Source organism: Puma concolor, chromosome B4, assembly GCF_028749965.1.
Source record: "Puma concolor isolate L17-30 chromosome B4, mPumCon1.1.hap2, whole genome shotgun sequence".
Taxonomy (NCBI): domain Eukaryota; kingdom Metazoa; phylum Chordata; class Mammalia; order Carnivora; family Felidae; genus Puma; species Puma concolor.
In genome coordinates this window covers 137,227,587-137,240,553 of record NC_141673.1, presented here as the reverse complement: position 1 = coordinate 137,240,553, position 12,967 = coordinate 137,227,587, and positions in this window count along the sequence as shown.

Sequence of the window (12,967 nt, the reverse complement as noted above, 5' to 3'; positions counted from 1 at the left end):
TCTTGTTCTGTTTTGTCACTGACTTGTACCGACTCAGACGAGGCCCTTTGCCTCCTCTTTGGACTTCTTCCCCTCGATGATGAACTGGCCGGTGTGGAGTCTCTGCTCTCTGCAGGCACTGGACGTAAGCGTCGGCCTCAGCTGACCCAGATAGAGGCCACTGGTCCCCGGCTCCTGACGGTTCTGAGCCCTGAGGCCACCTGCCCGCACAGCCCGCATCCATTTTGAGGGCACCAAGCGAAGTCAGGAATCTTCATGGAAAACTTGGGGGTGATTGGAGGCAGAGCTCTGGCCCAGACCACATTGTGTGGAAACGGGGAGACATAAAACACGCAGAGGAGGGCGTAGACCGCCAGGCAAGAGGCACCCGGCCTTCGCAGAGCCCCGCGGTGACGGCGGAGGGCAGGATGAGAACCGGGCAGGGCCCTGCCCTGTCTCGCTCCTCTGGCTGCAGCCCTGGGGTCCAGGCAGGAGAAGCAGCATACTTTTCAAATGCAGAGAAGGGCTGCGAGAGGGCACATGGCTTCCAGTCCGTAGGTACAGACCAGGAACCATCAGACTTGCCAAAGAAACGGGTGCGGGTCAGGGCGGCCGGACCACGACGAGCCTTCTTCCGGAGGCGACACATACGGTTTGGGGACATCCCCAACCCTTCTCTGGAAAACCAAAAATGCGCACTCGAGACATCACTAAGGCCACAGAACAACAAACTGATCTGGGTCGGGAAGAACTTTCCAGTTTTTATGAGGAGGAACTAATTACGTTTAATGAAGACACCTCCACTTGGCTAGAGGCTGTACTGGAAAAGCAGGAATACCCTTCTGCCCACGCCCGCATGGTTCCAGGACCTGGAGAGCTATTTCTACGTCAGGCTCTTGCCAGTCCCTGATTATATGACCTTGACAATGTCACAGGAGTATTGTCTGCCCAGCTGCCTCATTAACTCATCCTAAAAGCTCATATTTGGGGGGAGCAACTTCATGTTGCTTTACATTTACTTGACGTGAATTTAACCCTCATCACCACCGTCGAAGTAGACATCATGATCTCCGTGTGCGAGCTGGGAACAGAGGCTCTGAGACTGAAGTGACTTGTCCGAAGTCACCCAGCTGGTCAGCAGCAGAGCTCAAAGTTCAGTTCTGAAGTTCACATTCTCAGTCATCTTGCAGCATTACAGCACCTCGTCTCTTATCACGTGGGCGTGGTGGTACCTCCACACGTGTCCGCCCTGTGGTGCTGCGCACAGAAGGGGAAGCTTCCATTCTGGTTACTGACCCCAAGCCCCACGCTCCACCTTTCCTTCAGCACCTTGACCTCTTCGGTGAGACACCGGGAACACGTTAACCTCCTAGGAGCTCACTGCAGAGTGGTAAAATGGAGAACATTTGCCCAGCTTCCCTGGACACACGTCTGGGAGTCGTGATCTCTTGTCCCTTCTGACCCTGGGACTCGGCACAGTGACGTAGCGGGGAACACGCGCTCCTCCGTGCCTCCGTGCTTTCATCCCAGCAACACACATCCGTGTCAACACCCCTGCTTTCGTTCCAGCTCTGTTTCTCTCAATCCCTGTTTTCCTACTTCCAGAAGAAAATGCTCAGTGAGTGTGGCAGAAGAAAAAAGGAAGACAATGTGAGTAGTTGCTAACATGTCCTGAGTACATACAAGGTACAGGAACCGTGCTAATTACTTGGCCAAAAATATCCCCAACAAAACGGAACGAAAACACAAAAATCAAAACTACCACCACCACCACCAAAAAAACGAAATGAACCGAACCAACAACGAGCCTTGTCCAGGTGAAACAAATCCTTTCAAATCCCTCCCCTTTCAGCCACGCAAGCCCAAATTCTGACCCACAATTGTTCCACATCACACACTATGGCATTGGGGTTATGGGCACTGACCAGTAATTACACCCTGGTGCACCAATTACTCCGTTTCTTTCCCCCTTCTTCCTTTGAAACTCACGTTCTGCAAGTGCCAGGGTCTTAACCGACTTAATCAATAGGAAAACAGAGTAAAATAATTCACACTAGATTGTTAATGGCTTACCACACTACATTGGCTACCCTTTCTAGAGACAGTCACTTAAAAATGGGAACATTTGGTTTTTTTTAATGTTTATTTTTGAAAGAGAGAGAGATAGAGATAGAGAGAGAGAGAGAGCACAAGCAGGCGAGGGGCAGAGAGAGAGGGAGATACAGAATCCAAAGCAGGCCCCAGACTCCAAGCTGTCAGCACAGAGCCCAACACGGAGCTTAAACTCACGGACTGTGAGATCATGACCTGAGCCGAAGTCGGACACTTAACCAACTGAGCCACCCAGGCACCCCTAAAAGGAGGACATTTGTTAATTCACAGGAGTTAATGTATAAATGAAGGGTATTCAGAACATGATGGCTGGTGAGTTTTAGGGCAAGTTTCCGTAGATGAGTTCGAAAAGATTGTGATGGCAGGATTGGTACCCATTATTCCAAACCACTGCAGATATTGAAGAAATGACAAGATTCAGAAGTTCCAGGCCCGTTCTGAATTACTGGTAAACACGCCTGGAAGACAAGGCTGGAGGGAGAGGGGACAATGGCCTGGCACTAAAGTGTGGGGGCATCATGAAAAGAAGCTTAGGGTGTTGGGGCCTTCAACACAGCCAAGGCACTGGGACCGACTGCAGTTCCCCGGTCTGCCCTCGGGAGGGAGCCGAGCCAGGGGATCCGTGCGGTGTCCTCCAGGTCAGGTGTTCTTGGCTGGCGTGCTCCCTTCTGACCTCCTAGTGCGAGTGGGATGGGCACACGTTGAACATCCACACGTATTGGCTTTCTGCATTCATTTAAGCTGGCTTACAGATGGATGATGGGTTGGGGGAAGAAGAACTCCTAAATCTATTTACACAAAGTCTCTCCAGCTCATTTGGACAGCCTAGGAAGGACACATTACCCAGAGCATGGAAATTAAGACAATTAACTAGGACCTCACGTCGCTGTACAAACAGGCATCGGGAGCTTTTAAGGAAATTAGTAAGGCAGCTAGCAGAGTGAAGAGAAAGATGGGCTGTCTCTCTCTCTCTCTCTCTCTCTCTCTCATACACACACACACACATTTTGCAATCAAAATAAGAAGGACAGGGTAAGACTGACTGTATTTATTATCATTTTTTGAAGACTTCATGTTTTAGAGCTGTTTTCGGCTTATATATTTGCATGTACAAAGGATATACACATATGTATGCGTATATAATGCATACACACATGCATAGTTTAAATTATGCCTTTATTATGAGATAGAAAAGCACTGAGGAAGCACAAAGGTAGAATTAAGAGTAATGAACCAAAATTATTTCCACTAAACTAAGGCGTTTTCTTAAGAAGATCCTGGTAATGGAGTATTATATTGCTCTAGAATGCTTCTTCTCAATGATAAGCTGTAAATTTGTTTTGGTGATCTAGACAGAAAAAAAAATCCTCTTTCTTTGAGTGAGGTGGGCTTTCACTCTTATGAACATAAATCTGACATAAGCTTCTTCTACTGCAAAATCTGCATTAGGGGCGCCTGGGTGGCTCAGTCAGTTGAGCGTCCGACTTCAGTTGAGGTCATGATCTCACAGTTTGTGAGTTTGAGCCCCACGTCGGGCTCTGTGCTGACAGCTCGGACCCTGGAGCTGCTTTGGATTCTGTGTCTCCCTCTCTCTCTCTGCCCCTCCCTCTTTTTCTCCCTCTCTCTTTCTCTCTCTCAAAAAGTAAATAATAAACATTAATTTTTTTTTTTAAATATTGCCCCTTTTTGCCTTCAACAGAACATTCAACCAATACGATGAATGGAAACATTTTGAAATGCTCCAAATGCTCCAAGTTTTCTTTTTTGGAGTTGCCTGTGTTTAGTGGGTAATTTGGATACAGTCTCAGAGCATAAGGGGCATAAATTATAACAAAATGGAAACACTGGAGACAATGAAGGGAACTGCTATTATAAAAAAAAAGCGGGGGGGGGGAGAGAGAGAGAGGGAGAGGGAGGGACATTTGGGGAATGGAAATTAGGGCAGGTTTTGAAATATTTTCAAGTCCGTTTACTACCATCTGTTAGGAGTCTGTGTTGCTAGGGATTTATCGTTTCCTATCTATGAAATCCTCTGGCTATGGAAAACAAATTTGGTAAAAGATGATTAAAGTTCCTTTTAAATGGCAAAGAAGTAAAGCAGGAACATGGTCTAGCAGGCTTGGGACCAGAGTTGTGGGCATGGCTATTAAGCCTTTTTTTTTAACGCAGCACCTTTTGAAGCTCATTTTTGTGGGCTTTTTCACCTAGCAGGGGCACCAAGCAGATTATACAGGGGTTCAGGAAGATCAGCCAGCAGGAGGCAAGTTAGGAGTTGAAGTCATTTGCACAGGGCATCCCGCAAGGTCACTTGCTTGCTGAATATTCCCTGAGGTCCTGAAAAGGAAATCAGTTTAGTATTTGCATCCATGACTCAGGTTGTGAAGTTAAAAAAAAAAAAAGCAAAACAAACAAAAAACCCCACCTGTAAACAGAATGAATCTGAACGTGTTGTGAAAATAGAAATCAACAGTAAACTGTTTTTGTAGCAAAACAATGCTTTGCTTGGGTTTTGGAGATTAGTGAGTGAATTTATGAAATAACTCGTGTTAGCATAAATGCCTCCATATCCCCAAAGGGCCAGTGAAGTTGCATTGGGCATGCTCATATAGATCCCCCAGCTTTGTCCTTCTCGCCACTCATAATTCACCTGCTCTCAAGTCTGGGTTGGTTCCCCAGCTCACCCAGAAGACGATTGTGTCATCTAGGACTCTACGAGGGCTCACTGTACTTCAGATAGGCTTGCCTACTTTGCTTGTTCTTATAGAGGCCAAGCTGGTTCCCACTTCCGGGCCTCTTTCCTGACCACTCCCTCTGGCTGGAAAACTCTTTCAACAGATGGCCAGTCCTCTCTATTCATTCAGGTGTCATCCTAAGAAAATATTCCTGATCACCTGTTAAATGACAGCCTCCCATGGCCTTGAGGACGAGTACACTTAACTTTGCATTAATGTATTTACTGTCTGCTTCATCCTCTAACGTTTCAATCTCATGATGGCACAGTCATCTTTGTTTACCATTGTATTCCCATATCAAGCAAGCACTCTGCCTAAGTAGAGTGAAGACAGATTATTTATTGTTCCAAAAATATTCATTTCCTGCTATATCGCTCCTCCATATTGAGGTTCACTTAGCTATGCAACTTGTTTTGACTTCGTGGTATAGGAGGTTCATTTCCCTGCCCCTTGACTTTGGTTTTGGCCATAGGACTTGCTTTGGTTGATGGACTTTTATTGGACATAAACAAGTACAGGGTCCAACTATCCTTGCCTTCTTGTCATGAGAAGAACATGACTCAGATGGTTACTGACACTGGGAAGACAGGAAACCACCCGGACCCAGATGACCCCCTAAAGCCAGGCTCAGCCAAGCCCACTCTAAGTCATCTTGGCCCCAGTTAACCCAAGGACACATAAACAGAAAATGAACACATCATTAAGACCTTATTGCTTTTTACACATCAAAACTCAACTGATATAAGAGGTCCAAAATATTTACTGAATGAATCAATAGTTAGGATTTAGTGTTTTAAACAACTTCTGTCTTATGAGTTCGTAATAAAATACTTTACATCTTAAAAATATATAGCCATCAAACAAAAAACCAAGACGGGAGATGTGATGTGGTTGTAGACTTTTGCTTAAAAGAATAGAAGACAAAAGAAGTTTTGTTACCCTGGGATTAATGCCTGACAACACAGACTCTGTTTTCAATGAGATTTACCTGGTTTAAGGAGAAGGAATAACACAGAGTACTCTACTTTTGGTGCTTCAAGGCCAGCAATTAAAATAAATACCCAACAGTCTCCATGTTTGCTTTCAAACTGTGTGCGCGCGCGTGTGTGTGTGTGTGTGCGTGCGTGTGCGTGTGTCTGTCTGTTTGTGGTTTGGGGTAAAGACAGTAGTGGAAGGCAATGGGCAATGGGTTGGAGGGAAGGGAGAAAGTTTCAGATCAAAAAATTACTTTTTAATACCATGTTGCACACCTAAATGGAGTTATACTACCATTAATTTTGATATTGATAGAGATACCTATACTGATAGAGCTTCTTTTCTTTTCTTTTTTTCTTTTCCTTTCCTTTCTTTTCTTTTCCTTTTTCTTTTTCTTTTTCTTTTTCAGAAAGAGAGAGAGAGAGTGCATGCAAGGGAGGGGCAGAGAGAGAGGCAAACACAGAATCCGAAGCAGGCTCCAGGCTCTGAGCTGTCAGCACAGAGTCTGACGTGGGGCTCAAACTCATGAACCATGAGATCATGACCTGAGCCGAAGCCGCAGGCTTGACTAACTAAGCTTCCCAGGTGCCCCTATACTGATATATTTTGGACACAACTGGATATTTTATTTACAAATACATTTTCCCTTGTAAGTAGATGCAACAGTACATTTTCAAAGCACCCAAACAGCACACACTGCCTATGCTTCAATTAAGAACGGCTTCCTTTTTTTAATGTTTTATTTATTTTTTGAGAGAGAGCGCAGGCAAGTGGGGGAGGGGCAGAAAGAGGGGGGCAGAAGATCTGAAGTGGGCTTGGCCCTGACAGGCTGATGGCAGTGAGTCTGATGTGGGGCTCGAACTCATGAACCACAAGATCATGACCTGAGCCGAAGTCAGATGCTCAACTGACTGAGCCACCCAGGCGACCCTAGAACAGTTTTTCTTTTTACATTTGTTTGTTTATTTATTTATTTATTTTGAGAGAGAGAGAGAGAGTGCAAGTGGGAGAAGGCAGAGAGAAAGAGGGAGAGAGAATACTAAGCAGGCTCCATGCTGTCAACGCAGAGAGCCCAATGTGGGGCTCATTCTCACGAACCGTGAGATCATGACCTGAGCTGAAATCAAGAGTCAGACACTTACCCGACTAAGCCACCCAGGTGCCCCTAAGAACAGTTTCTTAAGTCAGAAAGAACACCATCTTGGCATTTCTGAAGAATTTTCAGGAAAAGTGCTATTGCAACTTCTCTAAGAACACGATGCGGGGATCCTTTTTTTAAATGCCATATTATTCAGTATTTTTTGTTGACCTTAAGAAGAAAACAGCATGCGGAAACAAGGAAACACTGATGTTTCGCAGAATTTTGAAGTGAACGTTGGTCTCTATTCCAAGTGTCTCTGCAGGTTACTAACAGTAAAATTCCTAAGGGAACTCAGATGTTAGTAACGTTTGGGTTTGTAGGCTTTCTGGTTAATGACATTTGGAAGCACTTGCCGTCTGCAGGGTTTGGCCAATTGTGAAATATGGTCAACCATAATACGAACCCCCCGCTATTGTATCAACAGACACGAGAATCGGACAGTGATCCAGAGAATGATGTCCCGACTGTGCCAGTTTCTGAAAACCCATAAATCTTGGAGCATCCCTAGAATGGATTCTGTTTCTGGTGGAAAAATTAATGTGCATTTGCCAAATCTGCCGTCTGCTCTCCTGAACGTTCTTCGTGAGAACGACCTCATCAACGGAGAGAAACAAATCCAAACCCATTTGATCGTATTCATGAACATTTCTGCAAACGGAGCACAACTTTGCCATTATGATAATCAGATAAATGTGTTTCGTTTGGTTCAGAAAAGATTTAAGAATTTTTGACCTAATTGTAGGATTTTTCATTTTAAATAGGAAACATATGGGTCTGTATTCGGCTATGACTTAACATCCTCAAGCGTGTAAAAAGGAACATCCTGACAGATGTTCACAGTGGATTGGATAGAGAGGAAATTTCAGGTGCGATTTAAGTGATGATAGCAGCTAGAATTGGACTTTATTGCCAAAGAAGGGGAGAGCGAACTTAATTCCTGCACCGCCTCTCCCAGATCACTGCATTTCTCAAATGCATTTTCCTCCAAAGATGTATTTTTCCTGCCAAGGCTGACCTTAGGGGGAGCTGGAACGGGTTGGTTTCAGGACTCAGTGTGTTTTTCTGAGCTTCTGGGATAGCCTGAGTGCCCATAAAACAAACCTACAGCCTCTCCCAACTCTAAGGCTAATGATTAAAACCCTGCCCTTCTTTTTCAAGTGCTTTGCTTTTCGTTACATAAAAACAATTCCTCAAAAAGCGATTCTTTAATGTCTTCCCTGACTTTTCAAACGTGGTGTAACTGACGAGGCTTAGTGACTGAATCATTGCTGTGTGAACAGATACGAATGTTCTTTGTCGCTTGGGGGTCATCGCAAAAAAGTAAGACCCAGCTACATGTCTGGCAATAGGGCGTCGGTTAAATAAATCAGGCTGCTTCCATTAATGGCTCACTCTGTAGCCCCTGAAAATACTGGTCAGGAGGGATTTTTATGTAACAGGGAAATGTTTGAAGAGTGAAAAAGGCAGACTATAAAACACAGTGAAGTACAGTTTCATTATTTTGTTTACCACTGCACACAGGCCGAAAGGATCCATACCGACGTGTTCATGGGGGCTACCTCTAGGTGATGGAGAGATACACATAATTTTCGTGATCTTCCCCTTACACATATTGCCTAAATTTCCTACAGGTGAAATGATGTAAGGCACGGCGCGTATCCCGCCCCCGGCGAGTGCTTGATAAATGCTAGCCCTAATGATTATTGTTGTTATGATAACATTAATAGATCACACACGTTGTTTGTAAATAAATTGGATTAAATTTGTGCTACATTGGTTTTTACAAGGCAAAGATCTGTGTTAAGGATTTCATTTACACTTTTGAGATGGGGTCCGTTGGTGTCGTACATGGTGGAAGGCATTGAGTGTCGGGGTGGGGGGTGGACATGGGAGCTTTCCCACGGGTGCTCGAGCAGACAGGAGGGTACAAACAGCAGACTGAGGACCCTGAAGGCAGACTTTGCTTGCTGACTTCGTGGCACTGCGTGGGGCCACCATTCTCTGGCATTCACAGACACTGATGAAGGAATACGCTCTCTCAGGATGGAAATTCTGACGGTCTGTGGTCACTTCCCCCATAGCGCTGGTCTCCCTTCAGAATTAAGTTGGTAGAGATATCTCAAAAACATTGGAAAAAAGATGAAGATTCTCTACTGACTTCCTTTAGATACTTTTCCATCCTTCTGTGTCTTTAATTTTTTTTTTCTAACATGTATTCATTTTTGAGAGAAGAGAGAGCAGGGGAGGGGCAGGGACAGAGGGAGACAGAGAATCCGAAGCAGGCTCCAGGCTCTGAGCTCTCAGCACAGAACCCGATGCGGGGCTCGAACCTACAAACCATAAGATCATGACCTGAGCTGAAGTCAGATGCTTAAATGACTGAGCCACCCAGGCACCACCCATCTATCCCCTCTGTGACTTAACCACAGACTATTCTCTACCTCATACAATTAGAGGGTTTTTTTTTAAGTTGCTTTTTTTTAACTGGAGAAAAAAATGCATAATTATATGTATGTTGATGCTAAACAAAACCTTCAGGCACTTCAAAAAGGCAAAAAATAAAATTTTTTAAAAAAAGGAATTCCGAATTAACAACCCAAGGCAGTCTGATCTTCGACTTTGTTATTTTTTTCACCCACTTTCTCTTTCTGCCTTGTGAAATGACACTTAATTTTTTTAAGTTTATTTATGTATTTATTTTGAGAGGGGAAGGGGCGGGGGGGGAGAGAGAGAGAGAGAGAGAGAGAGAATCCCAAACAGGCTCCACACTGTCAGCACAGAGCCCAATGCAGGGCTCGAACTCTCACGACCATAAGACCATGACCTGAGCTGAAATCAAGAGTCAGACGCTGAACTGGCTGAGCCACCCAGGCGCCCTTGCAATGAGAGTTAATTTAACTGACATTAATAAGAATCCAAACTAAGTTTATAAAACGTACATAAATTTATACCTGAAATGATCAAATCCTCTTGGGAAAGCCAACCTGTTTTTCAAAATAAATGCAGAAGTTTTAAAGTCAAAGCTTTTATACCAGAAGCTAATTCCGAAAATACTGCCCCCCTTACAAGTAGGCTATTAAAGAACTGATCACCATTTCAAAAATCAGTTAACTATAGAGCAAAACGGACTCTGCTGCTTGTCGGCTTGGAAAGAACAGAATTTGTGCGTTGCGTGAATGTTTTGCCTCTATTTTGGCTTTGCTAAGGAATTCTTATTGAAATTAATTGTGGAAAGTTTGGAAGTCATATTTCAAAGAAAATAGGAATACAAATATGTGGGAGGGTTTGGAACATTGTGAAAAGGTAGAGGAAGAAGATGGGAATTTTAGGGAAGGTTTAAGCATATTTAGTAGTAGATTACGGAACTGCTTAGAGAGAAATTCACTTTGCGTTATTTGCGGGCTGCAACTCTTGTGCAAACAGCAGCTTGCTCATAAAACGTTCTGTTTAGCGACTGAAAGAGAACCTTCAGGAAAATATTTCGGTTTTTAACTTTAATTGATTCTTATTTGTATTGTTGAGAGAGAGACTGAGAGAGCGAGTGGGAGAGGGGTAGAGAGAGACGGAGACAGAAAATCCCAAGCAGGGAGCCTGATGAGGGGCTCGAACTCATGAACCGTGAGATGATGGCCAGAGCTGAAATCAAGAGTCGGATGCTTAACCGACTGAGCCACCCAGGCGCCCCAGGAAAATATTTAGTTGATTAATTTGGAGACGGAAGAGCATCCTTGGGGGCAACCATGGTTTGATGAATTTCTTCTCCTACCTGCACCTTGCAAACCCTGTGGCTTCTAAGCTGCCATTTTCTCAAAGGCTCTCTTCCAAGTGCTGTAGGAACAGCTGTGCAGGGTAGACATTTATCGTGGTGGCATCATCCCAGAGAACGGTGGTCTCAATATTTGCCTGTTTTATCCACTGATAAAGAAGCAGAGGGGCGCCTGGGTGGCTCAGTCGGTTAAGCGTCCAACTTTGGCTCAGGCCACGATCTCACAGTTTGTGCGTTCCAGCCCTGGGTCGGGCTCTGTGCTGACAGCTCAGAGCCTGGAGCCTGCTTCGGATTCTGTGTCTCCCCCTCTCTCTGCCCCTCCCCTGCTCATGCTCTGTCTTCCTCTGTCTCTTGATAATAAATAAACTTAAAAAAATTTTTTTTAAAAAGGAAGCAGTACACGAGCAAGAAAAGGAAGTTCTTCAAAAATAAATAAATTAATTCAATAAACAACAAAAACTAATCATGTGTTTTCAGGATGGCTGCAAATTCTTTGACACTTTTCTCATTGAGAGGAAGGGGACCGATAGCCCCCTCTCTGCCCTGTGAATCTGGGCCGGCCTCAGTGGCCCATTCGTAAACCACAGAACATGACAGAAATGACATTGTGAGGCTTCCAAGGCTAGATCCGAAAAGGTCCTGCAATCTCTACCTTGTTGGCCGGATCATATGTTCCTAGAGCCCTGAGCCACTATGTGAGAAGCCCAAAGGACCCTAAGGCCACCAGGCTGTGAGGAAATCCAAGCCACATGGATGCAATCCTATCCACGGTCCCACCTTAGCCCAGTCTTGAAGTCAACCTAGCTCAGCTGAACAGACAGGGAAGTAAACACGCCTCCCTTCCCATGGCCCCAGATGATTCTAGCCTGAGACGTTTGAGCAACCCTAGCATCTGAGACTTCCCAGCTGAGGCCCCAGACAGCAAGAAGCAGAAGAGATCCATTCCTCCTGCACCATTTTTAAATTCCTGTCCAACAGAATCTGTGAGCATAATAAAATCGATTTTTCCGTTGCTAAACGTGTTATTTTTTTCGTTGTTATGCAGCGATGGATGCCTGGCACGTCACGTAATTCGGACTTATGAGGAAACAGAATCGATATTTGGGGAGACAACATGTCGTAAATATGTTTCTCTGAAATCCCATTGTATTTCCGAGGTGGAAGCCCTTGGATTTTCATTCTCTGTTTTACTAATACGTAAAGTTATTAAGTGCCTTCAACGTTTAGTATAGTGGAATCGTGTGGGGTCTTTATTCCAAGTCTTTGCGTGGACTTGAAGCCGGACAACATAACTGCGTCCATGGACACTCTTGTAAGGGAATGACGGGCTGTTTTCCCTTGGATTTGAGCTCCGTTTTTGGCCATTTCTGGTTTCAGTTCACCCATAAACGCTCATCTGCACACTCTGGCCTGACATGGGGACCATGTTGGGGACTGTGGGGCTCGGCCAGCGTCTTGTTGGGGCTGCAGACAGGCTCATCTTTCAGCCCTTGCGGGTTTTGTTTCATAGCCAGCTTGGGTTACAACTTTCAATATAAATCAGCCTGTTTCATTTTTAACACCGCAAAATCGAAAACAAATTGCGGGGAAAAAATAACAGTTTAGGCTTCAGTGGCTTGAATCCTGCTAATTTTCTTTTACTGCAATAACACTTGAAAGGAACAGGATGACCTATCTATTTTTTACCTAATTATCTCTGAAAAGAAAATGTCACTCTGTTCATAAGGACACTCGAAACCCCTCATTCGGCTCTTGTGTTCCTTTGTGATTTAAAAATTCAAAAAGATTTCTTTTTGTCTTTCTAAACATAGCCCCCAAATCATCCAGCTACCTGCTTTTGAGGAAAGTTTTTGGAACTGTCATTATCTAACACTTATAAATAGAAATTTAATTTAAAATTTTAAATGCATAAAATGTTTATAACTTTCCAGAGTTTTTGGAAAATATGTGTTAGTTCTGCACTTTGAGTATCTCGTGACTACGATGGCCATTATAAATTATTAAGTCTATCATATATACATCTAAGACTCTGTAAGTGGTGAATTTTGGTACCTGGCCTGCCTGATAAACATGGAAACAGTGAGTCTGGGAATCATAGCAGATACTCTACCAGAATAAGTTCAAAGAAGAAGAGGGGGTCAGAACTCATCACAAAACTGCGATTCCTAAAACATTTGTCTTCTCACTGTCGTGGGTTGAGTTGTATACCCCGCCTCCCAAATTCACATGGTGAAGTCCTCACCCCTGGTACTCAGAATGTGA